Source organism: Octopus sinensis, linkage group LG2 (assembly GCF_006345805.1).
Source record: "Octopus sinensis linkage group LG2, ASM634580v1, whole genome shotgun sequence".
NCBI lineage: Eukaryota > Metazoa > Mollusca > Cephalopoda > Octopoda > Octopodidae > Octopus > Octopus sinensis.
Window position 1 is genome coordinate 140,692,168 of NC_042998.1, and position 12,500 is coordinate 140,704,667.

Below are 12,500 nucleotides of genomic sequence, written 5' to 3' on the forward strand. Positions count from 1 at the left end.
AGATTGGACGGTAATTCACGGCAAGCGATTTGTTTCCTTTTTTGAAAACTGGGACAACAGACTGGGATAGAAGGTCCTCTGGTATATCCAGCATCCAGTGAGTTCCGCCACAGATTGGCTAGAGGGGGTGCGAGTTGGTTTTGACACATCTTCAAGACACAAGCAGGGAACCTATCGGGACCTACTGCTGAATTATGCTTCATTTCCTTTATTGCTGCTAAGACATCAGGAGCGCCAAATGTTATGTCCGATAAAGTGTATTGGGGAGTAACATCACTGATACAGCCCAGATCAGTCATATCAGGATTGCTGAAAACAGAGCAATATTGTTTCTGCAATATCTCTCCCATGGTTTTGGCATTGTCTTGAAGAGTACCATTTTCATCAATCAGAGGGCCAACAGTAGAACCAGTGACTCTGTGTTTTTTTGCAAATGAAAAGAACACTTTGGGATTGAGTTTGATCTTCTCAATGGCCCAGGCCTCTTCAGCTCTTCGCTGACTATTGATGATAGACATCATGTTGTTTTGGAGTTTATGTTTTTTAATCTCTAGCGACGAGATGGCAGTCAGGTTGGTGTGTTGCTGTTGACAGTATTTCAGCATGTTGATCTTTTTGTTGATTCTTTTAATTTTCCTTATGAGAGATTTTCTATTTCTAGGGATTCGACACTTAGATTTGTTTGCAGATCTTAATGGGGTGTGTCTTGCACATATGTTCGTGATGATGTCTACAAGTGACTGCCAGGACTTTTTAGTGTTAGTGGGTGTGTATGTGTGCGTGAAGGACCAATCAACTTGTGCAAGATCATTATTGATCGCTTCCCAGTTTGCATTGTGGAAATCCATAGTGTCAAATGGATGAACAGGAGGGATGACATTTGTTTTGCATTTTGGCCAGTGAAATCTCAGATCACAGAGAACCATGTCATGGTCGGAGAGTAGGGTTTTCTCCACTGCAATATTGTGGATAGTATCAGTGTGATTGCTGAAAATTAAGTCTAAGACGTTTTTGTGACATCTCGTTGGTTCGAGTACCAGTTGGGACAAGAAGAAGTCATCCATGAAGTCAAGAAGCGATTCCACTGCCTCCCTGTCAGGGGTTGAGAGAGAAGAACCTGGGGGCAGACTGTTTGTAGACCAGTCAACCCCGGGAAGGTTGAAGTCTCCCATCATTAAAATGTTGTCAGGTTGACACTGCTGAATGAAACACTTTATGCTGTTGAGGCATTCCTTGAAGCATGGTAGGGGCGTTTGGGGTGGTCTGTAGAGCCCAACTACTGTTAAGTTGTTGGTTTGACTGAATACAGCGACTGCTTCGCAGTATCCATTCGAAAATATGTTCATGGCTTCTGTTGAGAATGAATCATGGACATAAATGGCAGTCCCACCCTTTCTTCTGCCAGCACGATCAGCACGAATGGTTTTGAAATTTTTAACTTTCACCTCGGCTTCCAAGTGGAGGTCACTAAGATGGGTTTCAGTGAGGACGAAGAAAGGGATGTGGTTTGGATGGGCCTCGACCCAGTCCTCCAGGAATCTTATCTTCCATTTTTGTGTATTGGTGGAAGGGCTGATGCCTTGGGCATTAAGCAGAAATGTTGAGGCGAGAGTGGATGGTTTTAATTGTTTTGGTGATTTGTTTATTTGATTGCTTTTTAATGGCATGTGCAGTGGGGTATTTGTGGTGGATGGTGGTGGGTGATAGCTCGGATGTTTTTTTCCAGTTCTTTTGCTAGATTCATCATAGCTAAAAAAGAGGAAGAAGAGGTGGTTTCCTGTCTAGGGAACCGCAGGTGACTGTGGCCGCGGCTATTTTTATGTGAGTGGTTATCTTTAAATGTCCGACGAGTCCCCGGGAGATGGGTAAAGGGGCAATCCCTGTGCAGACACAATCTGTCTCGCTGGGAATAGCGGCAGATTTGGGGATTCCTTGTTTGAGATATTGGTGGTTGTGGTGGTGTTGTATTATGGTGGTTGCTGTTGTAGTTTGTGGGGATAGAGCGTTTTGTTCCAGGTAAATGGGTGAATTTGCAGTCTCTATCAGTGCACAGTCTATGGCGAAGAGAATATCGGCAAATGATGGCGTTTCGAGTGGGTGTGTAGGTGCGTGTGTGTGTGTGAGTTGTGAAAGGTGTAGATGATAGTTTGTTGAAGTTTTGGCGACCTTTGTGACCTGTAGGAGGTAAATTCCTTGAGATAGCATTAGTAGTAGTAGTAGTAGGTAGAAGAGATGTTGACAGTGGTAATGATTGAGGAGGTCGATTCCAAGACAAAGATGTTTGTCGATACATAGTTGGAGTTGTACTAGTAGTAGTAAGCAGAGGAGATGGTGTTGACAATGATGATGATTGAGCTGCTGGGGCAGTGAAAGGAAGGGGTGGTGCTTCCTGCTGTGTGACCCTGATGACTGGGGGGTCAATCGTTTCGTTTAGCAAATCGGCCATTGTAGATGAATCGAGGAGTGGTTCATCCTGTTGTTGTTGCTGTATCTGTTGTTGTTGTTGCCGCTGAGTTTGTTGTTGAGGTTGTTGTTGTTGTTGCCGCTGAGTTTGTTGTTGTTGTTGCGCCGGTGATGCGTTCGAAGAGAAAACACATCTTAGTTTATCGAAGTGTTTATTTATTAATTTAAAAGCAACTTCGATTTGTTTTAATTTATTTTGTATCTGCTGTTCAGATCGAGTTTGCAAATGGTGAACTGCTCGTTTAGCAATTTCGTTCAGATACGAAGCACCTATGCTCTCTGTTTCGGTAAGGCCATGCCATGTGTTGATACATATATATACATACATACATATATATACATACATACATACATATACATACATATATACATACATACATATATATACATACATACATACATACATACATATATATATGCATATATACGACGGGCTTCTTTCAGTTTCCGTCTACCAAATCCACTCACAAGGCTTTGGTCGGCCCGAGGCTATAGTAGAAGACACTTGCTCAAGGTGCCACGCAGTGGGACTGAACCCGGAACTATGTGGTTCATAAGTAAGCTACTTACCACGTAGCCTCTTACTTTCTACTACTCTACTACTACTGACCTCCTACAACGACTGACTGTCTGACTTTATAGTTGGAAGGAGTGTACCATTTTCATTACAACAGTTTTCCTATAAAATTTTATGCTGTGTTGCATCATTAGATGTTGTACTCGCTCCCTGTTGTAAGTACGGCGAGAGACTGTTGTGTACGCATGACCAATATAATAGCTAGTGTTATGAAATATACGACTCTCACATTTGTAATCAAATTTATGGTTAGGAAAATGGAAAAATTATATACCAGTTACATATAAGTACAGCCAGCCGCCATCCGTGATCAAATATGGCTCAGTGACATGTACCATACTTTCGCCAATGGTTTTTAAATGCTTATTTAGTCACAGACTAAACAGACTTTCTCTCTATTCATCCACCGATGATCCAGGAGAACATCAAGGATGTGACAGTTGAAAAAGTGAGATAGATAGATAGAGAGAGAGAAGGAGGGAGGGAGGGGCGCTATGCCTGCACTTGATTGGTATTAATTTACTATTGAGTAAACTGAGACAATCCTCACGAGCACAATACGCTGCCGGAACCAGGAACTATCTATCTATCTACCTACCTACCTGCTTGCCTGCCTATCTGTCTGTCTGTTTCTCTATTTCCTTTCTTTGTTTACATCTAAATACCTATTCTCCCCATAGTCTTACAAACTGACAATTACCTATTCTCTCACAGCCGTTTTTACCTTTTGATCTTAAATCACCGACTTCTTTCATTTATTAACAATTACAATATTATTCTCTATGTTGTGTTTTAACCGGTCCTAGCTTGTCCTAAATTTAACATGTTATTTTATTATTCAATTATTCTATCACAAACGTCTTTAGCCTTTGATGAATAAAGGATGTGGCTCCTTACCACCACCACGTCCACCACTTCAGTTCATTAATATAAAACCAGCGTACCGAACATGTCACCTTAGCTGTAACTACGAGCTAACAATGACCCAACGACAGAGTTACGCAGTGAAAGCAACACATCCAGGAGCTGCGATCCCTACGAACTACTTGGGAGCCCAGTATTTCCGGTTGTGAAGTGCAGCCACTGACACGATAACCCTTTCCGTGAGTGGGTCGTCAAGAAGTGGGGGGAAATCATGCCACCTGGTTTCACTTTTAACTATACTTCTTGGTCTATGTTCACCTTCAACGGAATTAGCTTATTGGTAAAGATTCGAGCCAGATTTGCGGGATATCACGATCTTTTGACACCCTGATTCAAAACTGCATTTTTCTGTTGTGTTCACAGACATCTTGGACTCCACTGAAAGAACAATTTATACCGATCAAGTGATTGGTATAAAGTAACTAATAAACATGCTTCAGCATTGGTGTAGCACAGTAGTACTCAACCATTTTTTTTTTGCCTAAGGACCCTTTTGATTCCCATTTTACATGGGTGGACCCTCAGAGCCATTCAATGTTTTAAAAAATCCTATTACCATATTTTTATAATTAAATATTATTATGATTTGTATTATAAAATTTTTTAATATTTTGAGCATTGTAGAATTATGACTAGTTTATTGCAAATAGTCTTCAACAACAACATCTTATGTGGGCTCCTAAGGGCCATATGGACCCCAGTTGAAAAACACTGTTGTAGCTAGAGTCTTATCGCCCGAGTGCCTTCCATCGGACTCCTAAATTTATACAAGCTTATGCAACAAACTCAGAAGTGCCCGCCCCCGGAGAAGCGTCGTTCGAGGCGGGCACCCCTACTCCTTCTAGTTACACTGGCCCATAGATGTGCTGTATCTTCTCTTTCTCTCTCCATCTTTTCAATTGATCCTCAAGTCCGAATGGTGTCATGTCAGCACCTCTCAGACATTTCAGAGGGAGCTTTGTGTCCTGTAAAGACAACCTCTCAAGTGCTGGCGGCATGAGGACTTCTTTTCTAAGTGGGGAACGACAAACAGATAACCAAGTTTAACAATACTTCTTGGCTTATGGAAGTTTTCAACGGAATTTAACCCTGTTGACAAAATTTTGAACCGGGTTTCAGGCATACCCATTCAAATAACATCTTTCACTTGGTGCTACTGTCCTACAGAAACAGGGCGGGGAGGTTCAGGTTTTTCAGCAGACACCTTCGACAGGGACCCAGTCTGGAGGGAAACGCCTCTGGAACCTGCCCTACAAGATCGATAAATGTTACGACTCACCACATATTCTCGTATCACTCAACACCACCCACCTGTCTGACACTATTTTCCTTCAAGGCTGTTAACTGATAGAGGTCTCCCCAGTTTTACGTCGACTACCCCTGATAACAAATGTGTTTCGCTTTTGAAACAGATAAGCAAGTGACTGAAGCTACCATCTTTCACATATCTCTCGCTACATCAATGGCTTCTAACCTGAGTTAGACGCATATTTCTTCCACTCAGCAACACTTATTTGTCGTCTTTCTTGTTCTATAGACTCCACATTAAGTACTTAATTAATAGTGCTTCTGCACCAGGATTGCAACTCTCTGGAATTTCTTTCTTGCAAATAAATATTCGCCCAGAGACGGTTAGAAATGAACAGGGATTACATCAATTTAGTCAGCTTGGAATAAGAAGCAGAAGTTAGAAGTACCAACCCTTTTAATAGAATTATAAAGAAAAATAGACCGTTAATACACACGTAACAAATATATATATATATATACACTTACACATAAATATAAACACATATATATATACATATATACACTTATATATTATATATACGCGCACACACACACACACACACATCACAACTTATACTATTCACATACACATATAGATATATATATATATAAATATACACACATTTACACTTGTATATGAACATACACACACGCTTATATATATCATACACCTGTCTATAGACACATACCCCTCCCCTCCACACATACACAACGCTATATATATGTAAAGCGACACCTACATACATACATACGTTATTCGTAACTAAATTCAGTAGTAAGAATATATCCTTTGAATTGGTTTCGCTTGATACAAAAATTTGTCATCCTAGACTGGTCACATGACCTTAGATGTGGTTTTTTTTTTCATTTACGATCCGTGAAGTTTCGGTTGAATGAATCTATTGCCTTTATCTTCTGTCTCCACCGTTTAAAGAATATAATTTTATTTATAATCTATAGAGTCAATAATTATTTAAGTACAAGAGTGTTAGCCGTCATATGACGAGTAAATTTGGAAATATATTTTTGTCACTATAGGTAATATCAGAAAATATGGTCATACATACAATACTTATAATTTAACTTTCTATCAGATTTCTTAACGCTTATATAAAATGATAAGTGAAGGCGCGTGGCCTAGTTAGGGTGCTACACTCACGATTTCGAGATCGTGGTTTCGATTCCCATACCTGGTGGTGTGTTGTTCATCATTATCATCAACATTTAATGTTCGTTTTCCATGCTAGCATAGACTGGACGGCTTGACAGGAACTGGCAAGGCCAGGGACCGTACCAGGTTCCTTTTTAAGATCTGGTGGTAGGGTGTTCTCATGTAAAGAAATGCACCACATTTTGGTTCTCTGTCATCACCTTCGAAAGGTTCAGCCTTCATCCCATGTCTTCCTCGGTCTCCATCTTTAATTTGGAATGCTGTCATTTCCTGGTTCTCTAATTTTCTCAAAACTGAAGGTAGTGGAACATCTGGTAACATGGTATGTCTAAGCTTTATGAAGGCGGCGAGCTGGCAGAAACGTTAACACGACGGGCGAAATGCTTAGCGGTATTTCGTCTGCGTTACGTTGTGAGTTCAAATTCCGCCGAGGTCGACTTTGCCTTTCATCCTTTCGGGGTCGATAAATTAAGTACCAGTTACGCACTGGGGTTGATGTAATCGACTTAATACCTATGTCTGTCTTTGTTTGTCCCCTCTGTGTTTAGCCCCTTGTGGGTAATAAAGAAATAGGTATGTCTAAGCTTTACAACCCATAATTTGAAAAGCAAATCAGAAAAAATCGAACCTGTTATATCGCAAACAAAATGTCGGAAAGTCGTGGCAATACTGACTTATTCCATTAAATAATAATGGTTTCAAATTTTGGCACAAGGCCAGCAAGTTCGGGTGAGGGGAGTAAGTCGATTACATGGACCCCAGTGCTCAACTGGTATTCATTTTATCAACCCTGAAATGATGAAAAGCAAAGTCAACCTCGGCGGAATTTGAACTCAGAACGTGAAGACGGACAAAATGTTTAGCAGAACTCGCCCGGAGTGCTAACGATTCTGCCATCTTACCGCTTTATTCCAGTGAATAATAAAGGACGAAATGCAATGTCGACGTCAGCGGAATTTGAACTCAGAACGTGAAGACGGACAAAATGTTTAGCAGAACTCGCCCCGAGTGCTAACGATTCTGCCATCTTACCGCTTTATTCCAGTGAATAATAAAGGACGAAAGGCAATGTCGACGTCAGCGGAATTTGAACTCAGAACGTGAAGACGGACAAAATGTTTAGCAGAACTCGCCCGGAGTGCTAACGATTCTGCCATCTTACCGCTTTATTCCAGTGAATAATAAAGGACGAAAGGCAATGTCGACGTCAGCGGAATTTGAACTCAGAACGTGAAGACGGACAAAATGTTTAGCAGAACTCGCGCCCGAGTGCTAACGATTCTGCCATCTTACCGCTTTATTCCAGTGAATAATAAAGGACGAAAGGCAATGTCGACGTCAGCGGAATTTGAACTCAGACGTGAGAGACGGACAAAATGTTTAGCAGAACTCGCCCGGAGTGCTAACGATTCTGCCATCTTACCGCTTTATTCCAGTGAATAATAAAGGACGAAAGGCAATGTCGACGTCAGCGGAATTTGAACTCAGAACGTGAAGACGGACAAAATGTTTAGCAGAACTCGCCCGGAGTGCTAACGATTCTGCCATCTTACCGCTTTATTCCAGTGAATAATAAAGGACGAAAGGCAATGTCGACGTCAGCGGAATTTGAACTCAGAACGTGAAGACGGACAAAAGTTTAGCAGAGCACTCGCCCGGAGTGCTAACGATTCTGCCATCTTACCGCTTTATTCCAGTGAATAAAGGACGAAAGGCAATGTCGACGTCAGCGGAATTTGAACTCAGAACGTGAAGACGGACAAAATGTTAGCAGAACTCGCCCGGAGTGCTAACGATTCTGCCATCTTACCGCTTTATTCCAGTGAATATAAAGGACGAAAGGCAATGTCGACGTCAGCGGAATTTGAACTCAGAACGTGAAGACGGACAAAATGTTTAGCAGAACTCGCCCGGAGTGCTAACGATTCTGCCATCTTACCGCTTTATTCCAGTGAATAATAAAGGACGAAAGGCAATGTCGACGTCAGCGGAATTTGAACTCAGAACGTGAAGACGGACAAAATGTTTAGCAGAACTCGCCCGGAGTGCTAACGATTCTGCCATCTTACCGCTTTATTCAGTGAATATAAAGGACGAAAGGCAATGTCGACGTCAGCGGAATTTGAACTCAGAACGTGAAGACGGACAAAATGTTTAGCAGAACTCGCCCGGAGTGCTAACGATTCTGCCATCTTACCGCTTTATTCCAGTGAATAATAAAGGACGAAAGGCAATGTCGACGTCAGCGGAATTTGAACTCAGAACGTGAAGACGGACAAAATGTTTAGCAGAACTCGCCCGGAGTGCTAACGATTCTGCCATCTTACCGCTTTATTCCAGTGAATAATAAAGGACGAAAGGCAATGTCGACGTCAGCGGAATTTGAACTCAGAACGTGAAGACGGACAAAATGTTTAGCAGAACTCGCCCGGAGTGCTAACGATTCTGCCATCTTACCGCTTTATTCCAGTGAATAATAAAGGACGAAAGGCAATGTCGACGTCAGCGGAATTTGAACTCAGAACGTGAAGACGGACAAAATTTTTAGCAGAACTCGCCCGGAGTGCTAACGATTCTGCCATCTTACCGCTTTATTAATCCAGTGAATAATAGGACGAAAGGCAATGTCGACGTCAGCGGAATTTGAACTCAGAACGTGAAGACGGACAAAATGTTTAGCAGAACTCGCCCGGAGTGCTAACGATTCTGCCACTCTTACCGCTTTATTCCAGTGAATAATAAGGAGACGAAAGGCAATGTCGACGTCAGCGGAATTTGAACTCAGAACGTGAAGACGGACAAAATGTTTAGCAGAACTCGCCCGGAGTGCTAACGATTCTGCCATCTTACCGCTTTTATCCAGTGAATAATAAAGGACGACGAAGGCAATGTCGACGTCAGCGGAATTTGAACTCAGAACGTGAAGACGGACAAAATGTTTAGCAGAACTCGCCGGAGTGCTAACGATTCTGCCATCTTACCGCTTTATTCCAGTGAATAATAAAGGACGAAAGGCAATGTCGACGTCAGCGGAATTTGAACTCAGAACGTGAAGACGGACAAAATGTTTAGCAGAACTCGCCCGGAGTGCTAACGATTCTGCCATCTTACCGCTTTATTCCAGTGAATAATAAAGGACGAAAGGCAATGTCGACGTCAGCGGAATTTGAACTCAGAACGTGAAGACGGACAAAATGTTTAGCAGAACTCGCCCGGAGTGCTAACGATTCTGCCATCTTACCGCTTTATTCCAGTGAATAATAAAGGACGAAAGGCAATGTCGACGTCAGCGGAATTTGAACTCAGAACGTGAAGACGGACAAAATGTTTAGCAGAACTCGCCCGGAGTGCTAACGATTCTGCCATCTTACCGCTTTATTCCAGTGAATAATAAAGGACGAAAGGCAATGTCGACGTCAGCGGAATTTGAACTCAGAACGTGAAGACGGACAAAATGTTTAGCAGAACTCGCCCGGAGTGCTAACGATTCTGCCATCTTACCGCTTTATTCCAATGAATAATAAAGGACAAAAGGCAAAGTCGACGTCAGCGGAATTTGAACTCACCCCTCCACACATACACTAAGTGATCTGTACTTCTTCATGCAACTGTTTTCATCCAACTGCATCACATGACTAACGTAGCGCAGTCTCCTCTCTTGTACATTGCATATAATTCCTCTTATGTCCAACTTCTCTCTCAATACACCAGTCCTCTGTCGCACATCCAGCGAAGCATACCAGAGTCGTTCCTCTCCAGCCTTCTCATGTCGTCTGCATTTAGGTCCCATGTCTCACTAACATGCAGCATCGCAGTTCGTATACATGCATCATACAATCTTCCTTTAATTCCGAGACAGAGAGACTTTCGGTTGCCAACACAGGTAAAAGCTCTCTGAATTTTCTCCATACTATTCTTATTCTAGCATTTACACTTTCTGCACAACCTCCTCCACCTCTAATTAGGTCACCTAGGTAGCAAAAATTATTTACAACTTCCAGCACCACCAGGACATTTAAGGAAATTAATTTCCCGTGTATCTGTGGTCTTTATGGCTCCCGTACATCGTCCACATACAAACACCGCTTGTTGAGCAAAATACTTCATTTCACGTTGGTTCAGTCCACTCAGCCACACGAGATAACCTGTGGTGAACTAGCGCCCTCTTCAGGATGAGTGTTGTAACTTCGGCGACTTGTAAATGCTATGGAAACCGGGTAAGAGGCCCTATAAGTCCTAGTAATGTTCATGGTTGATGACGATGATACAAAATGAAATAAATTCATTTGACTGCGGTCATGCTGGAGCACTGCCTTTAGTCGAACAAACTGACCCCAGGACTCATTCTTTGCAAGCCTAGTACTTATTCTGCCGAACCGCTAAGTTACGGGGGCGTAAACACATCAGCATCGGTTGTCAAGCGACGATGGGGGGACTAACACACACATATATATATATGACGGGCTCGGAACCATGTGGTTGGTAAGCAAGGTACTCACCACACAGCTATTCCTGCGCCTATTAATGATCCTTCCGCAGTAATTTTCAAAAGAAAAATATTTATTACCTTAGAACAAATTTCTCACTAGTATATCGGCTCTGCCATTTACTCCCTGACTCTTTCTCGCCGAGTGTGTATGTAGCGTTCTTCTACTCATTGCCTGCCAACAAGCCTACTGTATCATCCAGCATCTCTGATGGAAACTCTCTCCGCGTTTTTTTTTATTCATTATCCGGCTCTCCCTATATGATGTAATATGTGACTAGAGAAATCAAGCAAGCAACCAACCAACATTTATATCGCTTCAATCCTGCCATTCTATTCAAAACATTCTCGGAATGGTCGCGGACCCCCGATTTAAAAAAAAAGTCCAAACTGACTATCGATGGCATTGACCTTTGCAAAGATCACAAGAACCAGCACCTCCTGTGAACAAAATTTAAAAGTAGTAATAATAAAATAATTTAACACACCTTTAATTTGGAATCTTTGGTATGCTGTCATTTCCTGGTTCTCTAGTTTTCTCAAAACTGAAGGTAGTTGAACATCTGGTAACATGGTATGTCTAAGCTTTACAACCCATAATTTGAAAAGCAAATCAGAAAAAATTGAACCTGTTATATCGCAAACAAAAAGTCGGAAAGTTGTAGCAATACTGACTTATTCCATCAAATAATAATGGTTTCAAATTTTGGCACAAGGCCAGCAAGTTCGGGTGAGGGGAGTAAGTCGATTACATGGATTCCAGTGCTCAACTGGTATTCATTTTATCAACCCTGAAATGATGAAAAGCAAAGTCAACCTCGGCGGAATTTGAACTCAGAACGTGAAGACGGACAAAATGTTTAGCAGAACTCGCCCGGAGTGCTAACGATTCTGCCATCTTACCGCTTTATTCCAGTGAATAATAAAGGACGAAAGGCAATGTCGACGTCAGCGGAATTTGAACTCAGAACGTAAAGATGGACGAAATGCTAACGATTCTGCCAGCTCGCCGCATTATTCCATTGAATAACATTAATGTCCTAAGTTATAAAATTATTAGTCCAGTTCCGGAATTGTTAAACGAGAACATCAGGTCTTTTTCTTCCTGCTTCTAAACAAAGTATTATTTCCCCATGAGCACACATATTTCACAGATTGAAAAACACACCGCTTGTATGACGCTGACATTTGTTTACAACCATCACGCCATGTTGCAACCAAGGGGTACCAACACATACATATATATCGAATGAACTCCAAAGAATCTGGTGCTCGTCTGCACCAACGTTTCGAACAGAGTTCTTCTTCAAGGAAAAATTAGCAGAAAAGATCTAAAGAGACACAGCAAAGCTTAACGTCCTCCTAAGTTAGAAAAACTGGCAGCAGCTCATAAAAGAACGCAGGCTTGCAGGGAATTTGTACGAGGACAGGATGTACGACAGGTTGCATTCAGTGTCCTCCAACCAAATCCGTTGAGAAAACTTTTGTTGGCCTAGAACTATAGTATAAAACACTAACCGAAGGTGCAACGCAGTAGGACTGAACTGGAGACAGCATAGTTGAGAAGCAAACTCCTTAACCACACAGCC